We start from the raw sequence: 20,278 nt of genomic DNA, 5'->3' as shown, positions 1-20,278 counted from the left end.
TCTAGGTCACCGCAAGGGCCTTGGTGTATTTGAATGATTTTAAAGTATTGCAATGTCAGTTTAAGATAAAACACAGTAATGATTTTTTTTTCAGCCAAATTCCTGATTGCTGCTGATTTTATTGTGTTAAGAGGAATAAACATCATACCATTTAATAGAGATAAGCAATATGAATATATAAACTCATTATCCTGTACCAATATTATACATGCCTGAAAGATTAACTGTGCCGTTCTCATGCAGTCCTGATGATTTTATGATAATACGCCTACATTTTAGCCACTGAAGCTTTGAGAACCAATTTGAATTTATCTATTTCTTGACAGTACAACTATCATTATTGGATACATTTTGTACCAAGGAGCTAATTACGTGGAAATCTGCTAACTTGCTCTTGCTACTCTTCATTTGTTCACATGGGATATTGTTCTTTGTGAGGGTAATTCCTCCCATCCATGCATAAATGCGCCTCCCTGAAGAGCAATATGGAGCACGTAGGGAAACCTATCTCCAAATTTAGCCCTGAAATAATTACAATTTCTGAATATATTTGTCATGCAGCTCAGGCAAATGGAGTTATAAAGCTGTAGCCCACAGCATCACACACTTGCCATTCACACAGAGTCAAAGAAAAGCCTCTGGAGGCAAATGACTGTATGTGGAGCCCAGCATGACGCTGCAGGGGGCACAGGGAAGTCCTCCTGCCAAATTTAATTCACAGCCTCTTGATCAAGGGTTGTCCAGCAAAACCATAACAACTCGTTGGCTGCTGTTCCCACTTCTGCTTATGCTTTTCATCTGAAGTGGTCGCTAGTTTAAAAACCAGAAAAAATTCTAAGAACAGAAAACAGAAGCTAAATTCCTGTCTTACAACAACTAGGAAGCAGAGTTAAGCCTTCTGCTGCATTTTTTTTCTCTGTTCTTTGGGTTTAATTTCGCACAGTAGCACGTTTTTAACAGGAGTGGGAGATAGCCAGCCACCAAACCATAATGTAGCCTGGGAGGAGGGTATGGCCCGAGCAGGTAGGAGAGAGACACATTTGGACTCCCACCAGGATGAGCTTGGAGAGCATCTTCCTTCCCCTGGGTACTTGCTCTACCACTTAGGTTAGCACATACAACAAACAACATCAAATGCAGCCCACGCTGTTAAAAACAAATCAGTAACCTTGTTCTGTTCCTTCAAAGAGCACTTTTAGACTCCCATACCCCAGATGCGTGGGCCCGGGGTCCCACGCTGATGGAAGCACCTACGTGCTGGCTGTGCACAGCGAGTCTAATACGTCCCTTGTTTGATGTTTTCCCACAACCAGGTCTCAGCTTGGCAGGTGGGAGGTTCTGCTTGCCCTTGGGAGGTGTCTAACACTCTCCAGGCTATAAATAGAAGAGGTACCCGACTCTGGGTATTATATTGCACTCTGTCAGCCTGACACCTGACAGCTAGATGTTGTAGCACATTTATAAACTCCCAGCTTTCACTGGAGCTAGTCTAAAATGCAAACTAGCACTCTTATAATGCAAAGTACCGTTGGAAACAAAGCCTGAGTAGTTTTTATCTCAGCATACCTTTACATCCTCTGTTATTTACGGTGCATTTACACCGAGTGTTCCCTGCTGTTACAGATTTCAGTCAAAAACCAAAAACGTGCTCTAGTGCTACAGGTGAAAGCATCCTGCAGCTGGTTTCATCCTCCAAGGCCCAAAGCCACATTCTTGAGGAAACCACATTTGTTTCCAAACAAACTCAAACCTCATTTGTTTTCTTCCATGGGGAAGAGGGGAGCGGGAATTAACCCAAGAACCAATGCTGGATTCAACCATAAGCCACTGCTGAGTTGAGACCAAACTTTTTGTTGTTTCCAGGGTCTTTAGAGTGGGTTACTTTGGGTGAGTTGTACTTTTATCCCCTTTAGCAAAAGCAGATGAAGAAATCACTTAGTGCAGTGGTATTAGGTGATGCTTCAGCAGTGTTAAGTAGGTTTCTAACTGAGTTAGGCCAGGACCATTGCATTTTCATTTGAAATGAACCTCCTTTTCCCTAGCTTAGATAAGACTTCTAGTATTTTTTTATTAATATTTTGGCTTAAAGCCTCTATGTATTTTTTCTCAGAATGAGTCTCCTTTGTGTCTGCATTGCCCAGAAGCAGAACATCTTGTACGGAAGCTGGATGCGACTGCTGGAGTTAAGTGTTTCACAGCTAAAAAAAATGCAAAGGCAGTAAGGAACGGCCTGGTTTAGAGAGTACAACAACACAAAGCTTTGAGGAATATGACCGTTAATTAAGATGGAAACAATAAAAGAGCTATAATGACTTGGTTAATCCCATGTACTGGGACAGAGTTAAACTTCTCCAGGCCTCGGATAAGATAGGACTGGGTTTCTTTATCTATTGTTTTTTTAATGTTCAAGGCTACAGAAACGCAAAAGTGCCAGATGGCCATGTAAGCTAAACAATGTGCAAAATCTTTCTTATATTATCACTAAATGCCCTGGGGGGGCAGGGGGAGAAAGGTTGTTTAATCATTAGAAGTCACTTAGCAGCAAACGGCATTTAGCCAGCCACGAACATACAACAAAAAATTGGGTCCGTACCGTTGTGAGGCTTTTTTCTGATATGACAGGGCACATATTTCAATCCCCTTTAAGTGAACTGGTGATATGTTGTGTGTCAGCGTGTGTCACTGAACTCTGGTACCATGCTAGTAAGCAGGGTTTTTTTTCCATGTTCACAAAAAAATCACCATGGTCCTGTACCAAAATACAGAATTTTCTCCTGGAACATATGAAGCTACTGTGTCAGCAGCAGCTAAATCTGGCTGTTGTTCCAGGGTTTTGTTACGGTCCAGAGGAGAAAGTACTGGAGGGATGAGGAACTGTAGGTTCTCTTTTCTGTCCTGTCACTGATCTGATATTTGACATTCAGCAACTCATTTCACCTCTATCTTCCCTCCCGTCCTTGCTTTGTCTTTGTATATAGCAGCCGTAGTCAACAGGGACTCCAGAGACGTTGGGAGATTCATCTCAGCCATCTGAGATGCCATGTTAATGTGATCCTGTGCCTTGGCTAATTAGCTCTGCCCCTCGTCAGGTCTACTGGGCACAGTGCTGTGCTTACACACTTATACTACTTTTTAGCTTGAGAATGGTCTCAAGGATCTTCTCACAGTATTGCATTACACAGAATAAGTAGTGTCTCTGCTGCTGCCCTCCTGCGGGTCAGAGAAACCCGGCCTTGTCGGTTTGCTAGCCCTGCTGTCACCCTGGATCATCCGTGGTCCCCTGCAGGGACATTGCATCCCTCCCTGCTTCCCTCTAAGCAGAAACGAACTGCTGAAATCTTTTGAGGAGGGGGAAGGCTCCTTCTTGCAGGAACCCCTTAGGCTCAAGCTACCATCTGGCGCCACTGCTTAATTCCCCTTTTCCCAATGCCTTCCCTTTGCATTTCACTCTTGTTCTCAATACATTTGGTTTTGGAGGACTTCTCTGGTGCCCGTCTTTCTCTCCCTGCAGGCTGACAGCTTCGCCAGAACAGCAGAGAAGATGTCAGGGCAAGGGCGATCCTTGCGTGACAAAGCACTGCCCAGGGTCTGTGCAGCTGTGCCTCCGAGGGTACGTCTACACCGGGAACAGCAGCTCAGGTTTTCCTCTGTCGAGGGCAGCATCTGCACAGATGATGGCAAAGGGTACTTAGTGATTGTGCTGGGGAGGCAACACTGGCAAAACAAGCTAGCTGGCAAGGCTGGCACAGCGCTGGTGGAGTTCCAGTACCCTGAAGGACTACCCCTTCACACTCCCAGTAACCTCGCAGCAGCTCTTCAGCCCTGCAGTCAGGAGCTAAGTAGACTTTAGAGCCAGAAGGTCTATAAAATGAGTTTCTTTGGCCTCCTGCAGAGGACTGTATAGATTTTTAGCCTGTTATCACCATACTAATTCCACTCGTAAGCTGCCGGTGCCAGGCACCAGGCTGAGAGCTGGCACCCCCACTTGCTTTCAGTGCCACATTGGTTGCTAAACCTCACAGCGACAGGCACCCCAGCGTTCAGGTCCCAGCCTGGGGAGACTGCTGAGGCACTGAGGATAGCTGCGGGACCAGGAAGGGTGGCAGAGAGGAGCCCCGGGGGCCCCGAGGAGAGCTCCCGGCCCCGAGGAGACCCGAGGAGCCCCCCGGGGCCCTGAGAAGAGCTCCCGGCCTGAGGAGACTCGAGGAGCCCCGGGGGCCCTTAGAAGAGCTCCCGGCCCTGAGGAGACCTGAGGGGCCCCAAACCGGGCCCCCGCGCTACCCGCCCGGCGCGGCCGGTGCCTGGCACGGCGCGGGGGCGGCCGCCGCTGCCGCGGCCCTCCCTCCCCGGCGGGCCCGGGCCCGTCCCGCCCCGCCCCGGGCGCGGATTGGCGCGGCCGGCGCGGTCCCTCCCGCCGCCGCGGCTGGGCGCAAGGGGGGGGGATCCGGCCGAGCCGAGCTGAGCCTAGCTGAGCCGAGCCTGGCGGCTCCGCGCAGCTCGCCGCCGGGACTCCCCCTCCTCTCCGCGGGAGCGCGGCCGGTCCCGCTCTGGGTAGGCTTATCGCGGTGCGGCGCGGGTCGCGGGGGGGGGGGCTGGTCGGCTCGGCTCGGCTCAGCTCGGCTCGGCTCGGGGCCGCGGGCTGGGGCGGGCAGGTGGGCGGCGAACAGGCCCCGCACTCACCGCCCGCTCTCCCGGCCGGCCATGGCGGCTTCGGGGGCCGCCGAGGGGCCGCTGGCCGCACGCCGGCGCGGGGTTGCGCGGCGCCGGGCCCCGCGGAGGGCACCGGGCCTCCTCGCCCGCCTCCCCCGCCGCCAGCTGCACCTTCTCGGGTTTATTTTATTTTATTCTCGGTGCTCCCCACTGCGCCGGCACCCTTCTTCTCCCGTGTCGGAGGGGGCCGCCCCCCCCGTTGTGCTCCGTCCCTGGCTCCGCTGGCAGCGCTCCCGGGGCCTTCCCGCCTCCCGGCGGGCCCGGCCCGGCGGCTCTGACAGCCTGAGCCCACGGCGGTGAGTGGTGGGAGCTCCGTGGGTGCCGGGTCCCGTCTCCTCTCCACGACCCCGGCCAGGCCTGCGAGTCGCGGAGCATCCCCCCTCCCCAGCGGTTGTATGACGCGATCGTCCCGCGGGGCGACGACCCACGCGTGGCTGAGGTCGCGGGGGTGGGAGGCTCTCGGGGGACGCGGGGGTCGTCCTAACACCCCCCCGCCCTTTTTGTGGGGTATGGTCTCTTTGTGGGCCTGCGGGTGAGCACGTAGGGTTTCTCCTTTAAAAACAACAAAACTCCCCAAATCCACATATTTTTCCCCAAATTTTGATCTTCTGACTACTGTCACTTCCTGATCGTGTTTGTCCGCACAGCTTACCCCGTGCTTCATCCACCCATCAGCCCTTCAGAGGCAGGATTGTGAAGCTCGGTAAGCGTAAACAATGATCCAAAAATAAAGCTTTAATCATTATTAGATATTGTAGATAATACTTCTAATAATGCATTCACAAGGGGATGGTGTAAGAACCTAAGGAAAGGTTAAAAGTACAATTAGGGTGGAAGTGATTTCTTCACAAAATTACTTCCTTCGAGGCCTTACTCCAAACAATAACTGTAGCTTTTAATTTCTTCGGTAAACTGAGGTTATCGACTCGTGCCTTCCAGTTGGAAAAAACCATCTTGTATCAGCGGCAGAAGTGGGTCTGACGCTTGTCCTGCGAGGTGCTTTGTACAACGCCCAACAGCAGCATGCGTCTCTCCGCTTTTAAATAACCGGGTTGGATGGGGCTGTAAAGAGCAGCCACAGCAGCTCGGGGTTCGTTGCGGGCTGTAAAACCCGCCTGCGAAGCTGTGTAAATACTCTAGTGGTTAACCCTGCTGTGCTGCGTGCTATCTCGGCTATGCCGCAGCTCTCAGTATCCAGTTTTGGTAGCTGGAGATATCCAGGCTAGCTTTGAACGGGCTAACGTGTGGCGCAGGCTCGAGTTGTGAGGCTTAATGAGTGTTTGCGTAGTGCTTCGTGTTTTCTCGGATGAAAGGTTTTACATAATTGGCCATTCTAATTGTCTGTCACCCCTAGAGAAGAGCCAAAAAAAAAAAAGGGGGGTGGGGGGGGAAGCGTGGAGGTAGGCAGTTGTTTTGGAAGTCTAAAGTCTAAACCCGTAAATGCCTGTAGGTTGTTAATGTTGTTACTGCTTAACGTGGAGGCAGCAAAATGAGTGACTAAAAATTTTTTAAATCCAGTTTTGTCCTCCTTTTGAGCCATTTGACCAGCATCGTCTGGACGAATGACATCCTGCTTACACTTGAGCTGCTTGTTCTTCAGTGCCCAGAAGAATTCCTAATGCGACTCCAGTTGCACCGGCATTGCGTGTTTTTTAGTTTTGGGTTTTTTTTTTTTTCTTTTTCCCTTGAAATCTTAACTGGAAGCCTTTTACAGTGTTTTGATTCCTTTTTAATAAATGGCTAATCCCTTGCTGCAGGGGTTGGGAGTGTTTTGAATGCAGCGTTTTTGGGTCCTGAAGGGAGGGGGAAGGGAGCGACTTGTATTGCTTTCCAGCAGCCACCCGCCTTCCCCGGGCCTGAGTGAAAGAGCCTTATTGACTGGTTTTGAAGGTAATGTACCCAATTCTCCTCTTACATGCTAAACCCATAAATTTGCTGTAGTGCAGAGCCTTTGAGGGGAAGAAATGGAATGTCGGGGAGTTCTGGGCTTCATCACGAGCAGCCGGTAACAAAGGCAGTGTCTGTTAATTGCATTGCGCTTATCAGAATCTCCCCTTCTAATGACAAAGTTCAGTTTTAATAGGTGTGAAAAGTTGTGGGATTTGATTTAATACCAGTGTCTTAAAATCATCTTGCACATTCCGTATGACTAAGTTGTCTCTTTCATATTTAACTGGAGAATGAGCAGAGGTTGAGGAGGAAGCTGCATACATTTCACTTGCACTAAATGCTTTTTAAAATCCTTTCTCCATTTAGATAAGGATCATGAAGAAGCGTGAGTGACTTGTCAAGTGCTAAGCTGCAACTGATTTTCTTGCTGACATATAAAACATCTTTGTGTGTCCCTTAAAATTGGAAGCTCATCTTGTAGCGTGCTGTGGACATGTGCGACGGCGTTGGTGAGCTCTCCGCTGGCTTGACTAGCAGCTAGCAGCAAGAGCGTGCATTCACAGAGACTTGCTTGTGGTTCCTGTGCCGGGAAGTGCTACAGTTTTGGGGTACAGAGGTGCCAAGGTGGATTTTTGGTGCTGTGAGATTGAATATTGTGTAGTAGACGCACGATACTACTTGGATTCTAACTGCCCCTGAGGTTCCAGGTGTCAACACGTTCATCATAACGTGTTATTTTCACGTCTCACTGCCCTGTAGCGTAACAAAAGAAGCAATTTGGTGTAATCCTCAAACACTGGTTGCTTTATTACTAGCAGAACTACCATATTTCAGTGTTCTGTTGCAGGTTTGACACCTGATTTTGGAGAAGATAACAGCTTTTCCTGTACCTGGTAGTTGAGTCTGTAAGGAAAATAGGACTGGTCCGAAGCCTGTGATTAAAGATAACGTAGCTTTGGAAGCATGCACTTCTCTTGTCTGCTGCTTTTTTTTGGCTCTTGTGGGTTATTTGGTCATTGGATGTATTACAAGATGTTCCTATCCATACGTTTAAGCTTTTGGAGAAGACCTTAGTGAAAGTTGCTGGTGTTAGATCAGCTTCCCAGCCTTGTAAGCTCTGCAGTAAGAAGGGCACAGCAACGCTGCTTTGGTATGCGTGGCTGCTCAGTTTTTATTTGCACCATGTTTTACTGGTTTTGTTTTTTTAAGTTGTTTTATTTCTACTAACTTATTAGTCTTAGAATATGTTAAAGTCGGTGGGGCAGACTTTTTAATGTATGAATGATGTCCTTTTTTTTTAATGTATCTTTTTTTCCACCCTTAAAATATGAATGGGGATAATTGCCCATAGTGCAGATTGTGGCTGTAGTTGTGGGATTTGTATTTGGAATTTGTGTTTGTAGTTGTGGAATTTGTGTTTATTCCCCAAATAACTTTTTTTTTTTTTGTTTGGTTGTGGAAGCGGAATATCTGCTGTATCACTTGCTAATCCTGCTGTTGCAGTCTTATGCCTAGAGCATAACTGGAGATGTATTTACCACTGTAGGCATGGTGGTTGGCTTTAATCTTGCTATTTTGAGTATCAAAAGCAGAGAAATCACAGCAGGACTGGCTTTGGTATAGAGTGGGCTCATGCGACTCCTGTCAGTGGTCGCCTGGACAGCCGGTTCGTGACAAAACCTAGGTGCCGGCAATGTCATTGCAATGGGTATCGGAGGCAGATAGACTAAATATAGCTCTGGTATGCATAAACAAGTTGCACTTGCACCTCCTGTTGCAGTACAGAGGTAATATGAACGTTTACATAGATCACCTTCCTACACATTGGAGGTTCAGCTACCTCTTTCGTAGCAGCCACATGACTACTTAATGCTGGAGAATAAAAATACACTACAGAGGGATGCATAAATGGCTGTTAAGAAAATGTCAGCTTTTTAAAAAAATAAATATATTGCTCAGAAATGGCTGACTGGTGTCTTGGGGTGCAGAAAATAGTACTGCTCTGTCTGCAGATCATAGCAAAGTAATGGCATTTAGGTAGCACGGAGGCCGAATTTCTGCCAGTTAAAATCTTGCTGCCCTAATGTGCCAGTCTGTACAGTGCTTGGAAGCTAATATACGATGTTCTTCTGCCTTGCAGCAAAACAACTAGCGATTAAAAATTCAGCAGATGTTGTGGATCACTTAACTACTTGTTCTTGTATCATTCAGGTCATATCACACAATTAATGTTGCTAATATTCTATCTAGCTTTTTTTGTTCTAAGAATGGAAATTATCTGAACTACCATGGGTTTTATGGAGCTGTTTTGGCAGGAACTGGGCTCCGCAGAGTAAATTATTCAGAATTGTTTTCATTTTTCCCCTATTTTGAAGAATCTCCTTTTGATTTTTCAAATATTATTTGTTTGTGCCAGGCAGGGCTTCAATTTTTTTTGTAGCTTTTCTCACTTTAAGAATCAAAGTGTTTTCTTTTGATTGCTCTGAGATAAATGAGACTCCTTGGTTGAGGAAGGGCGGGGGGGGGGGACAAAAGAGAGCATGATAGGTTTAAGTGCTTGCTTTCTTACTTAAGCTCAGTATTTCATTTGGCCACAGAAGTATTTTTCTATGAGAATTATTGTTTTGTTTCGGGCAGGGTTTCTACTGCCTTCAGTACATCTCCTTTTAATGTGCACAGTTTTGGTTAATAGTATTCAATCCAGTGTGTCACTTCCTTGACTTTTAAATTAAATTCTACTTTCCCTTCCCTATGTTCCTTTGCTTATGTAGGTTTTGGGTTCTTTTTGTAGCACACGCAGGTTCTGGAAATCTTTTCTGGGTTACTTGGAGCTACAAAGCAATTTCGTGGAGCAAGACTTGCAGCTTGTTTTCACTCCCTTTGCTGCCTTTCTCTGTGGAAGCTGGTGTCTGTATGGCACAAGAAGCAGCCTATCCTCTCTCTTTGTGCTCAGTGCAATAGCTGTGGTTTTAGTTGACCTCCCTGCACTTTCTCAAGACTCATCTGCTGGTGCTTGCAGTAGGAGGTTGGGTGCTTCTAGGTGGGTGCCCCCTAAACTGGGTGCTCGCATTGACATACATCTCTATGGACTGTGCTGCTGTAAATGTGCTATAAATACCAAGGTTAAGGCAGGCAAACAACTGAGAAAAGTTGCGGGGTCTTTCAATGTCTTTGAGAGTAACTTGCTCTACTGGGGCAGCTCTTGGCTCGAGTGCTTCAGTGAAACTAAATTCAGAATGTGGAACACAGGTGGAGTATTTTGGTCAAGGGCACAAGTGTGGTTCAGCCATCGCTCAGCGTGTCGCTGCAGGTAGCTTGGGAATAACAGGGCTTAGGAGAAGGCTGTCTATTTCTAAGCATGAAGTGACAAATCAGTAATAGGAATGGAAAAGGTGGATTTGTGCATTGTGATATATGATATACAATATATAATGGAGATGCCTGTAAACCAGGTTTTGGAGAAGTAATGGGCAAAAACTGCAGACTTCCAGTTTATGCATGTTGTTTGAACTTGCAGTTTGGATGACTTTTTGTGATCTGTCGATTAGCACATCAAGATGATGTCTTTTTAGTCAAGGCAGACTTTTTTTCTTTGGAAAAACCTGTTTGGACCATTAATGCTAATGTACTTTGAGAGAACTTGTTTCAGCTAAATTGTCGGCAGACAGTCAATCCATTTGAAAAATGAAGTATTAAATATGTAAACCCTCCCCCAGCCTCTTTAGTGTCCTGTTTAGAATCATGGAAAAAAAAAAGGATTCAGTTTGGTTTCTGCATACTCCTGATACCATGTATGAATGTATCCAATATGCCATTCTTGCAGAATTGATATTCAGGATAATATGTTTAATCTCTGATTGCAAAAAATAACTTTACATGTGGCTAATTCCATCTGCTGGAAAAATAAGAGCAAGGCTAACTTCACTTATTTGGGACCCGCTTTTTGCTGTGCTAATTAGTATGTATGAACTTTGGAAATTTGCATAGTTTTTTGGCAAACCTAAGCGGCAGCCATTTAATTTAGAATTTTATTAACTTTAAACCTCCCTAGCAACTCCTGAGCTATTTCTAGGTCATTTTGTATTTTGGGGGTTTTATGAGCTCTGATTTAGTAAGCTTTGATAATGTTTTTTCTTCTTGAAATTACTTTTATATATAAATCTCTAACAGCAGCTTGCTGTCATTTCCAGTATCTTTCAACCTGCATTCTAACATAAAATTCCTTCTGTCATTCAAGTTAAAAAAGTGTTGAAATTAAATTTTTGTAAAATTAATGATAAAACAGTGAAATTAGAAGCTAGGTTTCGCTTGCTCTTTGGCAGTGTGAGAAGAGCACTTGAAATATTTTAGGTGTAGATGGTTTGCAAAAAGTAACCTTGGGGAAACTGGGGCATGTCAAGTCTGGTCCTAATTCTGCTAAAAGCTGGTCTCGTGATGTGAATTCTTACACCCAAACTCTTTGGAGCTTAAAACCATCATTGCAGATAGCTACTAAATGTTCTTGCTTACTAAAAGTCTGAATTTTGACACACATTCAGCTTCTCAAGGAGTCTAGCAGTGTCTTTTCCACTTGGTTTGCTTTTTTTCGTGTGACCTCCTCCTTTTATTGGTTTTGCTGGTTGGCAGTCGGGGAGGTGTATAATCTGTAAAATATTAAAACAGTTGGAATTTTATAGCAAAAAAAAAATACCCTCTGCTTTATTGGAATGCTGTTGTTTACTGGCTAATTTTCTTTTTGATGCAATACAGTGGATTAATTTTAAAGTTTGAACTATTCTTTCTGTGTTACGGTCTTAGCCCACTTTCTGTCTCAGTATCATCAGAAACTTCCTATTTTGCGATGTGCAATTGCAGTCCCGTGTCTTTGTCCCTCTTTCCTCCTCCCTTTTATTCCACTGATCACTTAAGAATGCAGTTTCTTCCTTGGGATGAACGGGGTTATATTGCTAGGCTTTTTAATTCCTCTCTAATTGGCAGAAAGCCAAGCATAAAAATCTCGTTCATAAGTCACTCTAGAGATTTCTTTGTACATGCTATTATTTTCTCTGCATGCTAACATCACTGAAAAGCTTCTCCCCCCTCGCCCCCCCCAAGTCTAGACCAGGCATAATTACATTCGTGTGTATGTGTAGGCTTGGGTGTTGTCACTCTGCAGCCCAGCAAGCAATTTTAAGTTCTCTGGCAGTTTAAGACCAAAATTTCTTGCAGCATCAAAGGCAGCAGCTGTCCCTCTGCATCTCAGTAGGTGAAATAATTTTCTGTTGTATCTGAACTTCAAAGACTAACTCACGGCTTGGGCCTGTGGTTTGGCTTTCTGCAATGTGTCATACTGGAGGCTATATTTTAAAGAAGAGTTTGGACACTGGGCTCAAACAGGACTTGCTGTGTATCAAGTAATAATAGCTAGTGTTGAATTGGGGTTAGTGTTCACCGGCTCACGTGCTTCCAGAGGCAACCCAGTTCCCTTTTGATTGATAAAGCTTTTCACTGAGGTCTTTGTTCTGAACTTTGCCTCACCCAAGTCTGTATTGCAAAGCGTAAAAATCCTTTCCATCGTGAAGCCTCCATTCTGGCATTGGGACTGTGGTCTTAATATATTTATGTCATCAAACCTTTTGTGCTTCATCCTGTCCTGAGGCTGAGAGAAGCTCCCTGTGACCACATCTGCAGAGCTGCCCCTTAACCCTCCTGCTGTTAGGCTGCTCTTGCTTTGGTATCGCTGCCTATCACTGTGAGTGGTTTTCCTCCTTCATTTGCCTTCCTGGCCCCCTGCACCGTGTCGCCGTCCTGGGGAGAGGAGGGCTGGCCCTGCGCAGGGCGTTTGCACCCCAGACGTTCCACTGCTGAACAGTCAGGGTGTGCAAGGTACGGTAGCTTGAGACAACTGTCAGGGGCTTGGGAAGTGAACTCTTAAAACAAAACAAAAAACCAAAACCCTAAACAACAAAAAACCTTTAAGGAAAGCCTGTCCTCTGGAAATGGGTCTCTAGACCTCGGTTTAACCATCAGGACACCAGAGCTTGCCATGGAGTGTGGGACACTGTTGGTGTCTCACTTCCCATCCCCATTTAATTTCCTTTCTAAAGAAGGATGGCACTCCACCATCATTTTTTTTTAATGAGGTGACTTATCTTAATAAACACATGAATGAAGTGATGCAAAGAGACCTTGTTTATGTGTCTGAAATCTAAGTAAATCTGCTACAGCTTCTGAAATTTGGGCTGTGGGAGGATTACTGATAGCAATGAATCCATTTTCCATGGTGTTGAGAAAAAAAAATTCGCTATATTTCTCTTAGAATGCTTATGAATTTTTTTTAGATGCAGTAGGACTGTAGATGCAGTCATATTAAAATGTGTAATAACCTGTTTTGAATTGGTCTCGCAGCAGAAGCAGTTGGAGACATGGCTTTGGTACAAGTGATTGGGAATTCTCTTCTAACGCAGCTTTACAGCCTGTGCTAAGAATGGGAGCTCAGAGGAGTTTGAGTCACGCTCCCTCCACAGGTGGAGCATGGGATGCCACTGACAGTGGCCTAAACCAGTTTTCCTAATGATTGCTTTGTTAGGCTTTAACAACTTATGGGATCCTTAAAATGGTGTCCGCTGATGTGTCAGCTGTAGGCTTCAGGGTAGGTTGTAGGATAAACAGTAGTAGTTTACATACCTTTGCAGCAAATGTCTCTGCAGCGTTCTGCATAGTCTTCTGGCTTTAAGAGGTGGTTTCCCCCCTCCATTTTTCTCTTTGGATCAGTAAGTGTAGCCAGGAAAGAAAGGGTTGTGTATCGATTTAGTGAAGTTAACACAGCTTCATCCATGGCCTGACTGAATCCAAGGAAGTGGAGGCACCAGAGTGTCCTGGAGGGGTGACTCATTCGTCTTTGGGAAAACATTTTTAAGAGGTTGGGAAGAACTTAATTCAGAAAAAAGTCAAGGAACTTAATCTGAGTGTCAAATTGTTGCATCCATGGTGGAGCTATACAGAACAAGTTCATTGATGTTACTAATTGCATTAATACTGGTTGTTTTTTAAATTCTTTTTTTAGGGAGGGGGCAATCCCCCCTGTCCCTCAGCCCTCCATTGTGTTACTTGGGTCACAGCATACCAGCAAGGAATTGTTTTTCATCAGGTGGTTGTCCAGGCAGAACAAAGGCAGTTAAGGACCGAGGAGTCTGTCAGGCTGCTTTCCATTTGTAGAAGCCTGGAAATTTAAAAAAAAAACCAACCCAAAACAAAACCACCAAATGTAGAAGTCGGTGATCAGAGATAGAGAAACTTTACTGGGATATACGTGAGGCAGAGGCAGTTGGGAGAAGGCTTGTCTTTAATTAGACCAACTGGTGTCACTGGGGTGGAGGGGTGGATGAGTGAGCTTTCCAGCATGAATAAATGTTAACATGTATTTTATCAGAATTGCAGTTTGGAAGCAGGGGTTTACTGTGAGTTGCCATTTGGCTTTGGGGTGTCTGGGGCCTTTCTGTGTCTTCCATATATTAGCTGCAGTTATGGAAGAAGCTGCGTATACCACTTTACAAACATAAAGGGCAACTCTTCAAGGGAAGGTAGGGTGCGAATTGCTCAGGTAAAATGAGCAAATGCTTTCAGGCTGGAGTCAGTAAAGCTAGACAGAGTGCCGGCAAGCGATGCTTGTGTCCTGAGTTTAATGTATTCACTTCACAGTGGTCGTGTCCAGCAGGATTAGTGAGAGATGCTTTAACTTAAAGCCAGTAGGAACAGCAATGCTTTCCCCGCCCCCCCCTCTGAAAACTGGTGTGCTCGTACTGAAACAGCTAAATGCAGGCATGTTAAGCTTAATATATGCATGTGTGTGGGTACTTGAGAAAACATCCCATTAGATAAACCAGTAACTTTCTTCTGGGGAGATGCTGAGAATATCACCTTTGCTGCCAGTCAGGACCAAGCCAGGCTTGTTAGCAGCTTGTAAGCGACAGCCCTACTTTGCTTTGAAGGTATTTTAAGTGATGAGGGTAGCAGAGCTAGAGGGAGGGGTGATAACGTCTGTGCTGTTTTTTTCTTGTTGGGGGGGAGGAGGAAGAGGAGATGGGACTGATTGCATACCTTCCAATTCCAGTTACTTCATTACTGAATAATCATTGGAGCAGCTCTGCAGTCTGCTCTGATAGCAGATAAGTGGTGTGGCTTGCAGCACTTTAATCTAAACAAAACTTAAGTGCTTTTTCCTTTTTCCCTGGAGTGAAACTGCAATTTTGTTATGTGAATGTTAGCCAGGACAAAGGGGTTTTTGCAGCTGTCACGATGCTTCTCTAGGCTTTGTGCACACGTGAGAGGTGTGTCCCCAGTGTCCGTACTGAAAATACCCATAAATACTGTGTTCCCTCACCTGGCAGCTACTGTTGAAGGCTCTCCAAGTGCTTTGCCAGGTGAAGATGTGTTTAGTTTTGATGTTAGATGTCTCAAAGGGTTTAGATATAAACCAGCGAGCGTTCAGATTATATTTCCTTTCCATAGCAATGCTTATTAATTAGTTTCTCTGTCTGCATTAGGACCTGAATAGTCAAGCAAAATAGCCTGAGTACACCTCTGCTACCGAGTCTGCTGCTTCACAATATGAGTCCCTGTGGTGAGAGTGGTCACGTTGACGAGTTTGGAGCAGAACTGCATAGTTTTGGTTCCCCAGACATGGCCTTAGATGCAGCCCATATGATGCAAAAGAGAATTATTGGGCAGAGCTTCAGAGAGGGATTTTGTCTGTCTTTGAAAGAGGATAAAAGTGCATTTGCGCATCAGGTTGAATCCTGATAAAATGCCTTCTTGGAACTGATGTTTCTGAAAGATGATGAGTTTGAGGCACTGGCTTAAGCCTGTGAGAGCACCACAGACGAGTGCCTGGATTTTGCATAGTGTAGTACTGGGCAAAGCTTAAACTCTTGTCAGGCTAACTTTTTCTGGACTGCCATAGAACTGTTAAATCTGCTCTAGTCCTAAAAAGACAGCTGACGGTGCAGTCTGAGTCGCATACAATTCTTTGTCTCTGCTTTTGACTTGAATGGAAAAGCAGTTTGTTTTCGCATTAAATAAAACTCAACTGTCGCTGCCCCAGAGGGGGTCTGTTCATGCAGGCTCTGCGTGGACTCCAGGCAGAGTGCTTTTGGCTCTCGCTGCTTTTTGCTGTAAGCATGGTAACTCAAGTCAGGACGATGGGAGGGTGGCAGCCCACTAAGAGAGATATTTTTTTGACGGGTAAAACATCTTGGGGAAAGAAAATGTATACACTTTTAATATGTTGATAGCTTTTGCAAGTTTGGGCTTGGTTGTGTTGGTTATAACTTGGCCAATAGGGTTGATCATGTAGAGTGACTCAGTATGGATCCAACTGCAGCATTAAGCTCTTGGAATAACTTAAGGTTAAGTGATGGTGAATTTGAAAGAATTAAAGACTTTAAGGCCCCTTAGTCAGGTCTTGCATTTATAGGGTGGCTTTCAGAGGGAAAGACCCAAACATGCTTTGCGAACTGGCCTGTGCATCGTCCACTGGAGTGGATCCATGTTTTGGTAAGAACAATATGGTCTCTTAATGAGATGAACTGCATCACCTTTTTAAAAGGAGATATTTGTCTGTATAGGGGGAAAATACTTTATTCCTGTGAAAATCTGTAGCTGATCAGACTCCTGGATCCCTTTTTAGCCAGCAGGGGCAGGAGTCTGGCAGGTTGGATTAGGTATTGCCTAAATAAAATCTAGGTTCTAGTCTGGAGTGTCATCTGGCTGCAGGGCTGCCTGACCCCCAGCCTGGGGAGGTCAACCCAGCCTGTTCATAGCCACAGTTTTCTTGGAAGAAGGTTGTAGGACATGAGTCTTGTGTAGGAGCATGGGTGCCCTGCTGCCTTTGTAGGAAAAAGAAACTAAAGGATGGGCTGCAGTAACTTCTTTTTAATGCTGGTCAACCTGCTCTGAGGGTAATATAGGTGGAAAGGGGCTCACCTGTGGACAGGAGGCTCAACTGAGTACTGAGGAAGGGTCTGTAAAGCACAGCCTCTTCCTACGAGTGGGCAACAGTCCTCCACCTGTATGCTTATGGTGGGGGTAACACCATTGCTTAGAGCAAGAGCTTGGCATCTTTAGTGCTGAGGTGAACTACTGGCTGACAAAACGATGTCTCTCACAGATGTCTCAAACCCACAGTGCTGGATTCTGCGTTGTTAGTTGTTGAATGGTTGTCTGAGGTTGTGTTCCCTTTCTCCAGTAAAAAAGCTAATCCTACATCTCAAAATGGTCTGTTTGCCATCTCAGCATCACAGTTAGTATTTGGGTCTGTGCAAGTTGACAAGGCTCTGGTGGCCATTTGGGATGGTGAAGTTGCCTTCCCCATGCACTGCTTCTCCACTTAAAGTTTGTTAACCAAGTTTCCATGGCAGCCACCCAGCCTTGGCTCTTCTCCGGCCTTTATTTACCTCTTAATTGTTGAAGTGTGCCTCAGTACTTCCTTCCTCTCTTTCTTGTGTTTGGCTTGGGGTTCGATCGCAACGTACGGTTGCCTGAAGCGGCATGCTTGACTGGGAGGGTGGATGATGAGTGGTCCGCAGCCTTTGCATTGGTGTGTTCATGAGCTGGGATGGGTGCACTGGGGCTGCTCGTGTGCTTCAATATCCAGCACTTATGGACAGTCTTGCCTGTAGAAAATGAATTGAAGGCAAATTATCCAGTCCTGGAAACTTTTCTGGGGAAAAAGTTTAATGAGTGCCTGAAGGGCCACAATCCTGTAGCTTGTGTGTGGTGTCATATAGCTGTGAGCAAGTTTTCCTTATTGCAGAAGCTGGATTGATTCCTCAGGGCTGGATAGCATCTGATCTTTATGTGAGGGAGGGGAAAAAGCTGTCCGACTTTAATCTGAATTTACTAGGTAGTTAATAAGTAAGACTTCTGCCCTGAGTAACTTGTTCAGCCGATGTTATGTTGCAGGAGCTCCATGGAGATGAAGCCTGCTGGCTTTATTTTGCTCTGAAATCCATTTGGTTTGGAGTTGCCTCCAGAATCTGAGCCCTCATGGTACTTCAGGCTTGCAACTGGGTAACCTGCTGGGTGTTTAAGGGCTGAGGCTGGGTCAAAGCCTGGGTGCTTTGGTGGCTGAGAGGTGACATTGGCACGTGGAACCCGTCATTCACGTGTCCTCATGCTGAGAGCAGTGTGCCTCTTGCCCATCTCTTCTTCCCTATATAATTTGCAATTTGTGTTTAAAAGTAGAGGGGTTTAGTTTTTGTTCTTCTCTGACGTTGTGGTCCATAGGAGCAATTAGTGTTGTGATGCTTGGCACTGGAGCTGCCTGTGGTGCCTGATTGTGTAAGCTGGTATTGCTAAAGCGAGCAGGGAGCAAGTGAAGGTATTTGCACCAGTCATTTAGAAACTGGTATAATTCAGGTCTGAATCAAGCTCAGGCTCAAACAGGTTTTGGAATTTATTTATACAACGCCACTGGGGTGTGTGGCATTGTAGAGACAAATAAACAATGGTTCCCAGCCCTGAGGCTTGTGTTCGTTATTAGATAATGTGGCATGGGGTAATTACAGTCAGGGAGCTGGGTGGAGGGGTTAGGAGAGGGTGAGGGCTACATCCGTGTAGAGAACATGAAATGTTCCTTGTTGTGCCTGCAGCTTGTTAATGGCATTGTTAAGAAATTGTGGGTGCGCCTGAGGTTATAGGAAGGATGGAGGTCAGCTTTGCAGGAGGAAGTGTTGAGTGAGTTATAGGAGACGCGTGGATTAATAAGAGAAAGCGGAAGGAGGCAAACTGAAACTAGTGGAGCGTATGGGGAGTGGCTGTGTTTACACAGAGGCTGAACACACAGAAGCAATGGCACTCGAGGGTCCTGAGGAATCTGGGTGTTAGAGCAGTGACTGGGCAATTGCACCCATGCCCCTAAACACATGTGCTTGCTAGGAATGGAGGAACAGGTAAAGAATGGGGTCCAGCGGGCTACTGAGAGCTTTGTGGTCTCTCCTCTTTGCTGTCACTGCAGCCGGGCTCCCACAATGCCAAAGCAGCTCCTACCCAGCCGCCCAGTGGGAATTCTGCTTGTGGCAGGGCAGCCGCCTTCGACTGTAGTTGCTTTTTGGGGTGTTCTTGGTCAGTCGGCATGGAAGATCTCCTCGAATTGGTGGTGCCCTGCATGTCAGCAATGTGTTGATTGTTGTTCCTACATGCCCTTTGCATTGGGCAAACTGGGTCTTTTGGTTTTTAAGAGCTGGTTAATAGTTGTAACACCGTTAATGTGTAACTAATTTCCTTTTTCCTTCCCTTTTGCTCTTCAGAAATGCCATTCTCATGAGTGTGCAAGAAACCTACAGAACTGTAATGTCTAACCCTACATGGAATAACAACTCTTTAAAGGTACCACCCTTTTTTAACTATGTGGCTTTGTTATAGGTTGGGGTAACGATGCGCTGATCTTTGCCGCAAAGCTCAAAATTGAAGTACCAGGCCTTATGTAATGCTATCCCTTCCAAAAGGTTGACGGAGCTGTGACACTGTGGTCTCTGATTTCCAGAAAAACTGCGTGCAACCCTGCACTTGATCCAGGGTGCCAAGGGGCCATCCCTGTTTCTCTGTGAACGATCTCTTTAGGCAGATCTGGTGTTGCCTTAGGAACAGATGGTGGTTTCTATTCAGAGAGCTGAGCTAAGCTTTCTTCATACTTGGTGGCCATCCTTGGAAACATATTGCCCTTCTTTTTAGTGACGCATGACAGCTTGCCTGCTTGTCTCCAACTTAATGACCTTCTGGATCGTCTTTCTTGACGAGAGGTTTCTAGCTGTATTTATGAAGAATATCATGATAAAGTGCAGTTACACTTTAACATTTAGGTTGAAATGCCTTAGCTGTTCGTGCTGCATTAACCAGCTCTCAGGCGTTGGCTTGCTCTGCTGTCTGATCCCGCAGTGATGCCATAATACTGAATTTTGGACTGCCCTGTACATTACCATAGCAACAGACTGATGTCACAGACTCAAGGACATGACTTCAGTCTATGATCATGCAGAGGCACGATCAGATTTGTGAAGGAGAAAGCTGACTAATGCACATCTCAAAAGCAAACGAGGGGAATGCAGGTTACAGCTGACCAAGCAAGGTGCTTCAGTCTGAAAATTCCCCTTTTAGACAGAGGAGGGGTTGATCATGTCTTTAAGACAGGAACAGTCATCGTGATGAGCTTCTCCTTACTGTGGATAAGCAGACGTCGTGCAGGTATCCTGTATCTTTTAAACAGGTGGTGTTCTGGGGTGGGGAAACTTGCTGTCTGGTTTCAGAGCTTTGAAAGGGCACTTGTTCTAATTTTAAAGAACTTCTCAGTGGTCTTGTAAGCATACTGAGAACGCTTCGACTTGCTTAATGTTGTTCAAACAGTTTAATTGGTTTTCCAAGGCTTTTATTTTATCCGTAACATTGGAAGGTGAAAGGGGAACTCTGCATCTGCATTATGGTCACATTTTCCTATATCCTATTAGCAGATTCCAAGATTGTTTAATGTGATCTCCACCCATTTCATTTGGCTGCAACCTTTGCTCCCATGAAAACAAGGCTGATTGTTCTGAATTGCTGTGTGTATGTGCTTTGGCACAGCATGAAGGTACCTATAATAACACAACCATTGTCTGGAAAAAAAAGCAGTTTGCAGTAATAACTACAAATAAAAGGGTGCAGT

The 20,278-nt window shown here is 45.7% G+C and overlaps 1 protein-coding gene across 9 annotated transcripts in view; it reads left to right on the top strand.

The window, feature by feature from the left end:
* FBXO34 (F-box protein 34) overlaps nucleotides 1-20,278 on the top strand; it is a 45,945-nt gene that overhangs the window by 1,319 nt on the left and 24,348 nt on the right. For 6 of the 9 annotated variants that reach the window (XM_064461074.1, XM_064461082.1, XM_064461080.1 and 3 more), the window contains exons 1-2: nucleotides 4,399-4,551; nucleotides 18,888-18,966. The gene's annotated coding sequence lies outside the window, so the exon portion shown is untranslated. Of the gene's footprint in view, nucleotides 1-2,110; nucleotides 2,190-3,511; nucleotides 3,611-4,398; nucleotides 4,552-18,887; nucleotides 18,967-20,278 lie in introns of those variants that run through there. The other 3 variants (XM_064461075.1, XM_064461078.1, XM_064461079.1) reach the window with 3 other exon arrangements.

Source organism: Phalacrocorax carbo, chromosome 9 (genome assembly GCF_963921805.1).
Source record: "Phalacrocorax carbo chromosome 9, bPhaCar2.1, whole genome shotgun sequence".
Classification (NCBI taxonomy): domain Eukaryota; kingdom Metazoa; phylum Chordata; class Aves; order Suliformes; family Phalacrocoracidae; genus Phalacrocorax; species Phalacrocorax carbo.
Note: the sequence above shows the minus strand (reverse complement) of the source record. Positions and strands in the feature narration are given on the sequence as shown.